The sequence below is a fragment of the Urocitellus parryii genome, chromosome 4, assembly GCF_045843805.1.
Source record: "Urocitellus parryii isolate mUroPar1 chromosome 4, mUroPar1.hap1, whole genome shotgun sequence".
NCBI classification, from domain to species: Eukaryota; Metazoa; Chordata; class Mammalia; order Rodentia; family Sciuridae; genus Urocitellus; species Urocitellus parryii.
This window is the reverse complement of record NC_135534.1, coordinates 57,648,229-57,657,345: the sequence shown is the minus strand read 5'-3', so window position 1 is coordinate 57,657,345 and position 9,117 is coordinate 57,648,229. Positions and strand designations below refer to the sequence as shown.

Below are 9,117 nucleotides of genomic sequence, written 5' to 3'. Positions count from 1 at the left end.
CAGTGTTCCTTAGGTACCCTACCTGTGGCTCAGGCATATGTAGGCACAGCTTGGACCAGACTCCCATGAGTGTAAGTGGTGAGCCTTATTAGTAGCCACATGGTGCTAATTTTGCAGGCACAAAGAGTACCTGAATTGTGAAGGCACAGCTGCCTCCTCCACCTAAATTTCAAATGATGCTTCAGACAGTCTTGGAGGCCAACTAAACTTTTCTCCAAAAGTGAGGTTTCCATAGCAAATATTGAGGTTGGGGCTGACCCTGAGACTTCAGTACTGTAGGCCACCAGTATGTAATACTAGCTTGGGAAACCTACAGGCACCAAAACCCAATCCCTGAGAGCTGCAGCATGGGCCACAGCACCAGCAGAGACACAGAATAGAATTTCTAGATGTATTGGGATCCAAATCTTTTCCCAGTGTGACCAGAGGTATGATATGGAGTCAAAGATTATTCTCAAAACTCACATTTTAGTGTCACTTCCCTGGTTGGGTTTCAGACTTACTTGTGACCTGTTACTCCTCCTTTCTATCCCACTGCTCCCTTTTCAACAGGGGACATCTAGTGTCTGCTTTTCCCATCCTTGAATTTTTTATTTGTTCTAATTAATACATGACTGTAGTATGCATTTTAACACATCATACATAAATGGAGTATAATATCTCATTCTTATAGTTGTACATAGTGTTGAATCCTACGGATCTTATAGTTATATATGTACATAGGGTAATAATTTCTACTACCCTTCCTCCCCCGGTACCCCCTCCCCTCCTTTCACTCTCTTCTGCCTAATCCTAAGTACCTCTATTTTTTACTAGCCTATCCCCCTTATTGTAAATTAGTATCTGCATATTAGAGAAAACATTTGGTCTTTGGTTTGTTAGAATTAGCTTATTTCACTTAGCATAATATTCTCCAGCTCCATCTATTTACCTGCAAATGCTATAATTTCATTCTTCTTCTTTAAGGCTGAGTAATAGTTCATTGTGTGTGTGTGTGTGTGTGTGTGTATGTATACACGTTTTCTTAATCCATTCATCTATTGAAAGGCATATAGGTTAGTTCCATAATTAAGCTATTGTGAATTGAGCTGCTATAAAAATTGATGTGACTGCATCACTGTAGTATGTTGATTTTAAGTCCTTTGGGTAATAAACCAAGGAGTAGGATACTGGGTTCAAATAAAAAGATTCTTATCACAAAAGAAAGAATCAATAACATGAAGAGAGACCCTATAGAAAGGGAGAAAATCTTTACCACATGCACATACAATAGAGCATTAATCTCCAGGATATATAAAGAACTCAAAAAACTTATCACCAAAAAAAAATTACCCAATTAATAAATAGGCTAAGGAACTAAACAGACACTTCATAGAAGAAGAAATACAGTAGATCAACAAGTATATAAAAAGATGTTCAACATCTCTAGCAATTAGAGAAATGCAAATTAAAACTACACAGAGATTGCATCTCAATCCAGTCAGAATGGCAATTATCAAGAATGCAACCAACAATAAGTGTTGGCAAGGATGTGGAGGGAAAGGCACACTCATACATTGCTGGTGGGACTGCAAATTGGTGTAGCCATTATGGAAAGCAGTATGGAGATTCCTCAGAAAACTTGCAATGGAACCACTATTTGACCCAGCTATCCCATCACTGAATTATTAAAGTACATAACTTGTTTGATCTCACAGATTAATAGCTGGAGAGCAATGTGTCTCAGTCTTAAGTCTTATAAATGACTCTGAACTTCAGACTTTTGGGGACATTGGGGTGTACTGAATATATTTTTCATGGGAGGACATGGATTGAGGGAGCAGGGGTAGAATGCTATGCTTTGACCATGTCTTCTCCAAAATCCAGGTTGAAATTTAATGACATCATAATGATATTAAGAAGTGAATCTCATGAAGAACTAATAATGAGGTTCTCCCCCCACTAACAGCACTGAAGCCCTTATAAACTGGATCCACAGTATTCAGCACACTTTTCCTTTCACCCTCTGCAATGTGAGGACAGTGGTCATTCCCTCTGCAGGATGCAGCCACAAGTTGCCAGCTTGGAACAGCCTTTACTAAACCCTGATTCTGCTGGCTCTTTGATCTTAACTCTTAAGCTCTGAAACTGGAAGAAATGAATTTATTCTCCTTACAAATAAATCAGTCTATAATACTTGATTGTAGCAGCATAAACAAGACACAAGGACTTTTCACAAGACTCATGAGTTTCATCATATTCTACAGAGGTTCTTATACTCCCGAGTAACCAATTCACCCTACAGGCAGACTCTAAAGATGTTGATCAGAATTTTGCATTAGTAGCTTCATTTTAGAAAGTATATAATTGAATGGAAAATTAATTGTCATTTTTTATATTCACAGAGCCAAAATTCTTCAAAGAATTTGTGTGCTTGATATTCTGAAAAATGCCAACCAGTCTGCGATGTTCACTATATGAAGAGAATTTTAATCTAATCCTTTCATTTTTGCTTAAGGGGAATATCATCATTTCAGAATCTTACTATTTAACATTCTAATCTGCTTTCTTATTTTCTCAATTAGCAAACATTTCCTGAACTACCTGTTTTCAAATCATCAGGAAAAGTATAATGACAGGGGTTCATTTGAGCAATGGGTTATGAGTGATTTTCTCCTGTAGAAGCAACATACAGCATAGGAGGCAAACTACAGTGACTATGACATCATTATGCAGTACATACTGATATGACCTTCATCATATATTGATGGCTACAAGTAGAATGAGATTGTGTTAGAATAAACTAAACTATACTGCATAACAAATTGCCTAAATTTTTTACTAATTTAATTCAACAAAGGTGAATTCTCAGGTGACTTTTCAGGGGAGCATTTTCCACATAGTGCCTGGGAGATCCAAAAACTTCTACCTTGTAGGAAGACCAGAGAAGAACAGGGAAGGGAGGAGGACAGGAAAAGAGGAAGAACAGGGGATTGGAATACAGAAAATTATGCTCGATGCATGTATGAGAATGTCAAAATGAACCCCACTGCTATGTATAACTATAATGTGCTAATAAGAACAATTTGAAAAATAACTTTTCCTCATGTCACTCTGATTCTCTGCTCTCAGCATGCAGCTCCCACAGTTGCCACCAAAGGGACTGGAGAATGCAGAGACCTTGAGGTTGCTCCCATTCATTTCTGACTGGAAATGATACAAGTCCTGATTCTGAGACTTTATTGGTCAGAAATAATAGTCAATCATCCCTTGTGTAACTTGAAATTAATAGAATATGGGAGGATTCTCAACTGCTTATTTCATCAGCACACTGTCTGTCACAAAGGGGGAAAAAAACTAATTGGAAAATGTCTCTGATAGAACAGCCAAAAGGTGATTACTGACTGGATTTAGGCCTGCTAACAGGAAAGTGCAGAAAAAGACAGAAATGAGAACTAAAAATAAAATTCTCATTTGAGTTAAAATTTAATGATATAAAGATAATTCCAAGGAGACTGGAGTCTGCTATGTTTTGGATTAGTGCCAAAGTGTGATGGATAAACTGCTTTGGATCTGAGAACAGGTTAGTACCAATTCAGAAATCTGGAGTGAATATTTATAAATATTTATGGCAAATTGGCACTGCTGTGCTTTTGAAGTACATAATCAGTGGGCTTGTTGATAAGAAAATGGACCCAATCTGTGGTTGCCTAACTTGTAGGGTGATATGAGCTACATGCTAGTCATGTGCAGCAGGACAATGTGTCAATTCACATTGAATTTTAAAAGTAGCAAAAACTAACTTTTATCATGAATGATTTGAGAAGTTAAGCTCTAGATAACAAGAGTATCAACAATCAGCTTATAGAACATGGCAGATTGGATAAATGGAAAGAAAAATAATAAGTTTACCTTTTTGAAGAAATACAAAAGTGAAAGGAAAATTAAATAACAAATCCCAAGGGAAAAATCATGAAAAGGGTGCCATAGAACGTAAAAAATACAGAATAACAAAGTCTAGGGAGGTTTGGACAAGGTTTCTAGGCAGAAAAAACAACCTAATCAAAACCTAAGGGCCAATTAGGATTATTCAGATGAAAAGAGAAGGAAAATAGAGAGCTCAGGAGGCACGTTTCCCAAAAGAAGTAGCAGTGTGTGCAGTCTACAGCCAGATGTAGCCATGTATGTCTATCAGCAATCTCTACCTGAACATAAACAATTCAAAATGTTGTTTTCAATTTTTCTTCAAGATTCTTATCTCAGTAAATAAAACTACCATTTACTCCATCTCCCAGTGCTTAATGCAAGAATTATCTGAACTTCTTTGACTTGTTTTCTATTACAACAGTAATCCTGTTAGCTGTACTTCTAAAATATTTTCCTAGTTCTGACCACTTTTCTCACTCTCCATAGATACATTTTGATACAAGCCAGAATAAATTAAAGAAATAAATTTTCAGTGTAACATTGTAGGCTTTTGTTTTTCTTTACATGTAACTCAAATAGTACTCCCCTCCCCTGGTACTTGAAATACAATTCAAATACCTAGTCCACAATCTTTACTAATTCTAAGCAACATGCACCCAAACAAAAGGACATTACCAAGCATCTTGTCTTATTTTCATCATCATATTTATTTGTGTTCAAACTTACTTTTTTAGGCATGTTTTACTTCATTACTCTCTGATTCTACCCTTCTAGAAATCTCCTTAAGAATAGCTATGGTATTGGTGCTGTATTAGTCAGTGTTCTCTAGATGAACAGAATCAACAGGAAGTATGATTATAAAAAGGAGATTTATTAGATGGGCTTACACAACCAGAAGCTGGATAGCCCACATGGCCATCTGCAAGCTGGAGAGCCAGAGGAACCAATAGCTACACAGTCCATGATGCTGACACCTCAAAACAAGAAGGATCAACAATGCTGTCTCAGTCTGAGACTGAAGGCTTCTGGAAACTCCCTGAAGAATCACTGGCAGAGTCAACTTTGGAAGATTAAAGGATGGAGAGTCTGATATCCTCAGGCAGTTGCAACAGCAATCAAGAACCTGTTCTAAGAATCTAGCTTGCATCTGCTGCTTCTTATTTGTTCTTCTGACTTATTCCATCCAAGCCTCCCGCCTAATGGATGGTGCTCCCCATGCTTAGGGCTGATCTCCACTTCAGTTCAATACCCCACAGGCCAATCATTCCTAGACACACCCTCACTGACATACCCAGAGGCCTCTCAATTTTTAACACCTCTTAATCCATCAAGTTGACAATTCAAATTAACCATTACAAGTATCATTGTTGCCTCTACATAAAATCTGGGAATAACTTCAGCATAATATCTATATTAGGAATTTTGTGATTGTGTGTGTGTGTGTGTGTGTGTGTGTGTGTATCTTCATATCTTCACCTGAGAAATAGTGGAATATACCCATTCCTAGATGAAAAATAATTAATACTATTACTTAAATGTTAACTTTATGAATAATCTACCAATTCAATATAATAACCATAAATTTCTCATTGCATTTTAAAATTTGATCTTGACAAGTTTAAAAGTAGAAAGGAGCCAAGCATGGCAGCACATGTCTGTAATTCCTTGGCGTGGGAGGCTAAAGCAAGAAGATCAAAAGTTCAAAGCCAGTCTCAGCAATATAATGAGGCCCTAAGCAACTTAGAGAGACCCTGTCTTAAAATTTTTAAAAGGGGATGGAGTGGTTAAGCACATCTGAGTTCAATCTTCAGTACCAAAAACAAAAACAAAACAACACCTTCTCAGTAATGCATTCTGTAGCATTTGTGAATCTATAACTACTATGTGATTCCATTATTCAGTTGTAGTAGTTTTTTGCCAAGTTCAATAATGACTTCATTGACAAATTCAATAACTTTTTGTTAATCCATAAAAGTCTGAGGCTTTTAAGAATCTTTCAGAAAGGCCTCTTTTCTAGCTGCTTTTGACACATCTTTTTTTGGGTCCCCGTTCTGAGTATCTGACTCTTGCTATGTCAGAATTGAGTGGCGACTCTTCTTCTCCTTGACTTGTTGGTAACTTCAAGGTTCTATCCTGGATTCTTTCCCTCTGCCTTTCAGAAACATCAAGTCTTATCTGGGATTATAATGCACAATTACATTTTTTTATAATATGTTGTGTGAGTGTGTGTGTATATGTGTGTGTGTGTGTATGTGTGTGTGTGTGTGTGTGAGAGAGAGAGAGACCATATGGAGTATATGATGTATATGGAATATGTCCTTATCCTTATGTCTTTCTACATATACTTCGTCACTCCTATGGTATGCTATAAGGCCAGTCACCTTCATTTTAATAAAACCACCCAGACATTTGGTTCTCTATTTTCAACTTTTGGCACACTTTCTTAGATTTATTAAACACTCCTTGCATATATTTAAGTTTATATCTAAATTCACTTCTCCTCCTCATTTTTCATTTTAAGCACCAGCTTTCTTAGTTATTCTAGAAATAGAGAAGTTTATTTCTGGAGCAACAGCAGTGACTAGGCACTTACTACAGTGGTAACACAGACATCAATAAAACAGTCACAGGCTTTACTGCCATGATGTTCACAGTCTAATAGAGGATTCAGACTTAAGCACATAATTGCACATCTCCTTTGTGTTCAAAGGCATCTTATTGCTCTAAAGGGCACGGTTTTTATTACTAAGAATTACCTAAGGATTGATTTAAATGGAAATTCCTCAGGTCAACTTCCCCTCCTCATTCTATACTGAGAAATACTATTTTTTAACAAGCAACTCAGGAAGCAACTTAGTCTTGCATACAAACTCTGGGCTACACTATTAAGTTCAATTGTCCTACCAACATATAAGATAGACAGACCTCTTTTTCTTACTTCATTCTAATTTTCTATTACTGTTATCCTAAATCCTCCAATCTTTAGCTTTTTTATGATTACCTTATGGGCAGTTTCTTTAGTATGAAATTCAAAGTATTTATTAAACTAGACCTTTTGTTCTATTTTCAGCCTCATATGCATTTTCCTTACACATACAATTAAAAAAAAAATCCTACCACTCATTATTCCCTAAATACACTTTTTTCTTTTTTAGAAATTGTTAAACTTAGGATTGAAGGCCACATAGAATATAATACAATTTTTGTGTCTGTATCCTAAGTTCCATCAATGTGCCTAGAATATATAAGCCAGGTTAAAAATCATGCAAGAATGAAGGAAATTACTCCATTGCCAGAAACATACTCTTATTAGTGATGATTTGTTGTCTTTGTTTTTTGACATACATTTATGTGCCTGCTTGTTTTAATTTCCCAATTTGCTTATATGGCCTAAAAGAGAAGTGATTATTTCCTCCCTTCTTTCTTTTCTTCTTTGCCCTTCCATATCTCCCTGTTTTCTTCTTTTCTCTTTTACTTTTGTTCATTTCCTGTGATTTAATTTAACTTCTTTTCTGTCTACCAAGGTATTTTACTTTGAAATGTATTGAATTGATCTGAGAAGACATTGGAAAAGAGAAGAAAAAAAGTGAAAGAATGGGAAGAAAGCAGAAAACTTTTCAAGAAAAATCTCTTCTCTCCAAGTCACTGAACTGGTCATCATAATCCAAGATCTCCATCTCCAAAAAACATTATTTTTCAGTTACTCTCCGGAGAGCCCCTTTGACATCCTTGTTTCTCAGGCTATAAATAATGGGGTTCAACATAGGTGTTACTGCTAAATAGAACACAGAGATCATTTTATCCCTCTCATACATTAGCTTGGAGTTTAGCCTCATGTAGGCAAATATAGCTGAGCCGTAGAAGAGACCCACCACCATGAGATGGGAGCCACAGGTAGAGAAGACCTTGAGCCTCCCCTCTCCAAAATGCATCTGGATCACAGTGCAGATAATGTTCCAGTAGGAGACCAGGATGAGGGAGACAGGAGCCAGGAGGATCACCACACCCATGGCAAAGATGGCCATTTCTGTGCTGTAGGTGTCTGCTGAGGCCAGCTTCAGGAGGGCAGGAGGCTCACAGAAAAAGTGGTTAATGATATTGTTTCCTCAGTAGGGAAGACGAAATGTGAATGTGGTGTCCACCAGGAACACAAATGCTCCACTGGCCCAGGACCCCACAGCCAGCCTGACGCATGCCCAATGGGTCATGATGGTGGAGTAGTACAAGGGCTTGCACACAGCCACATACCGATCATAGGACATCACCGCCAGAAGAGCACACTCTGTACACCCAGTCAGAAGCAGAACCATGATCTGCACTGAGCAAAGGAAATGGTTTTCCTCCTCACCAGGAAGTGGACAAGCACCTGGGGCACAGTAGTAGTAGAGAAACAGAGATCAGCAAAGGACAGGTTTCTAAGGAAGAAGTACATGGGAGTGTGGAGTCTGGAGTCCATGTGAATGAGCACCACCATCAGCAGGTTCCCCAGAAAGGTCAGCAAGTAGATGATGAGGAAAAGGAGGAAGAGCAGGACTTGGGTGTGTGGGTCCTGTGAGAGGCCCAGGAAGACAAACTCTGTCACAGAGGTTTGGTTCTCCTCTCCCATGAGTGTCTGTCCCTGTTTATAGAACAGTATCAAGATAAGAAGTGCATTAGTTATGTCAGAAAATCTGAATCACTTCAAAATTTTTTAATCAGCATCAAATTTGGTTCTTGATTCCTCTCTTACACTTAGTTTCCATATGACAAAGACTAAGGTTTCTTTTTTCAGCTTTAACAAATGAAAGTCATTTCTATTTTTCTCCTCTTGAATCTTTTATTTATTTACCATTTAAATTTTTAAATTTGTATATCTTTATGGGTTATAGTATGGTCATGTAATTCAGGTATACAATGTATATTATTGAATCAGGGAAGAAATATTTCCATCTCTTAAATCATTAAACCTATGTCATACCATTAAGCAAACAAATGCTTGCAGATGGAAACAGTACAGACGAGGAGATGGAAAAGGCATTAAAAGCATATTTAATAAGATAATCAATGAAAACTTCCCAAGTCTTAGGAATGATATGAACAACCAAATCCACAAAATTCATGGAAGATGGACTTGACACAAAGAGATGTTCTCCCAAATTCATTATAAACAAGTTGTCAGAAGTAAAACATAGAATCCTTAAAGCAAGAGAAAAAAATCAAGTCATACATATA

At 37.2% G+C, this 9,117-nt stretch overlaps 1 pseudogene; it reads right to left on the bottom strand.

The window, feature by feature from the left end:
* Positions 1 to 7,595: 7,595 nt before the first annotated feature.
* LOC144254530 (olfactory receptor 2D3-like) lies at positions 7,596 to 8,512 on the bottom strand (annotated as a pseudogene).
* Between the last annotated feature and the right edge of the window lie 605 nt (positions 8,513 to 9,117).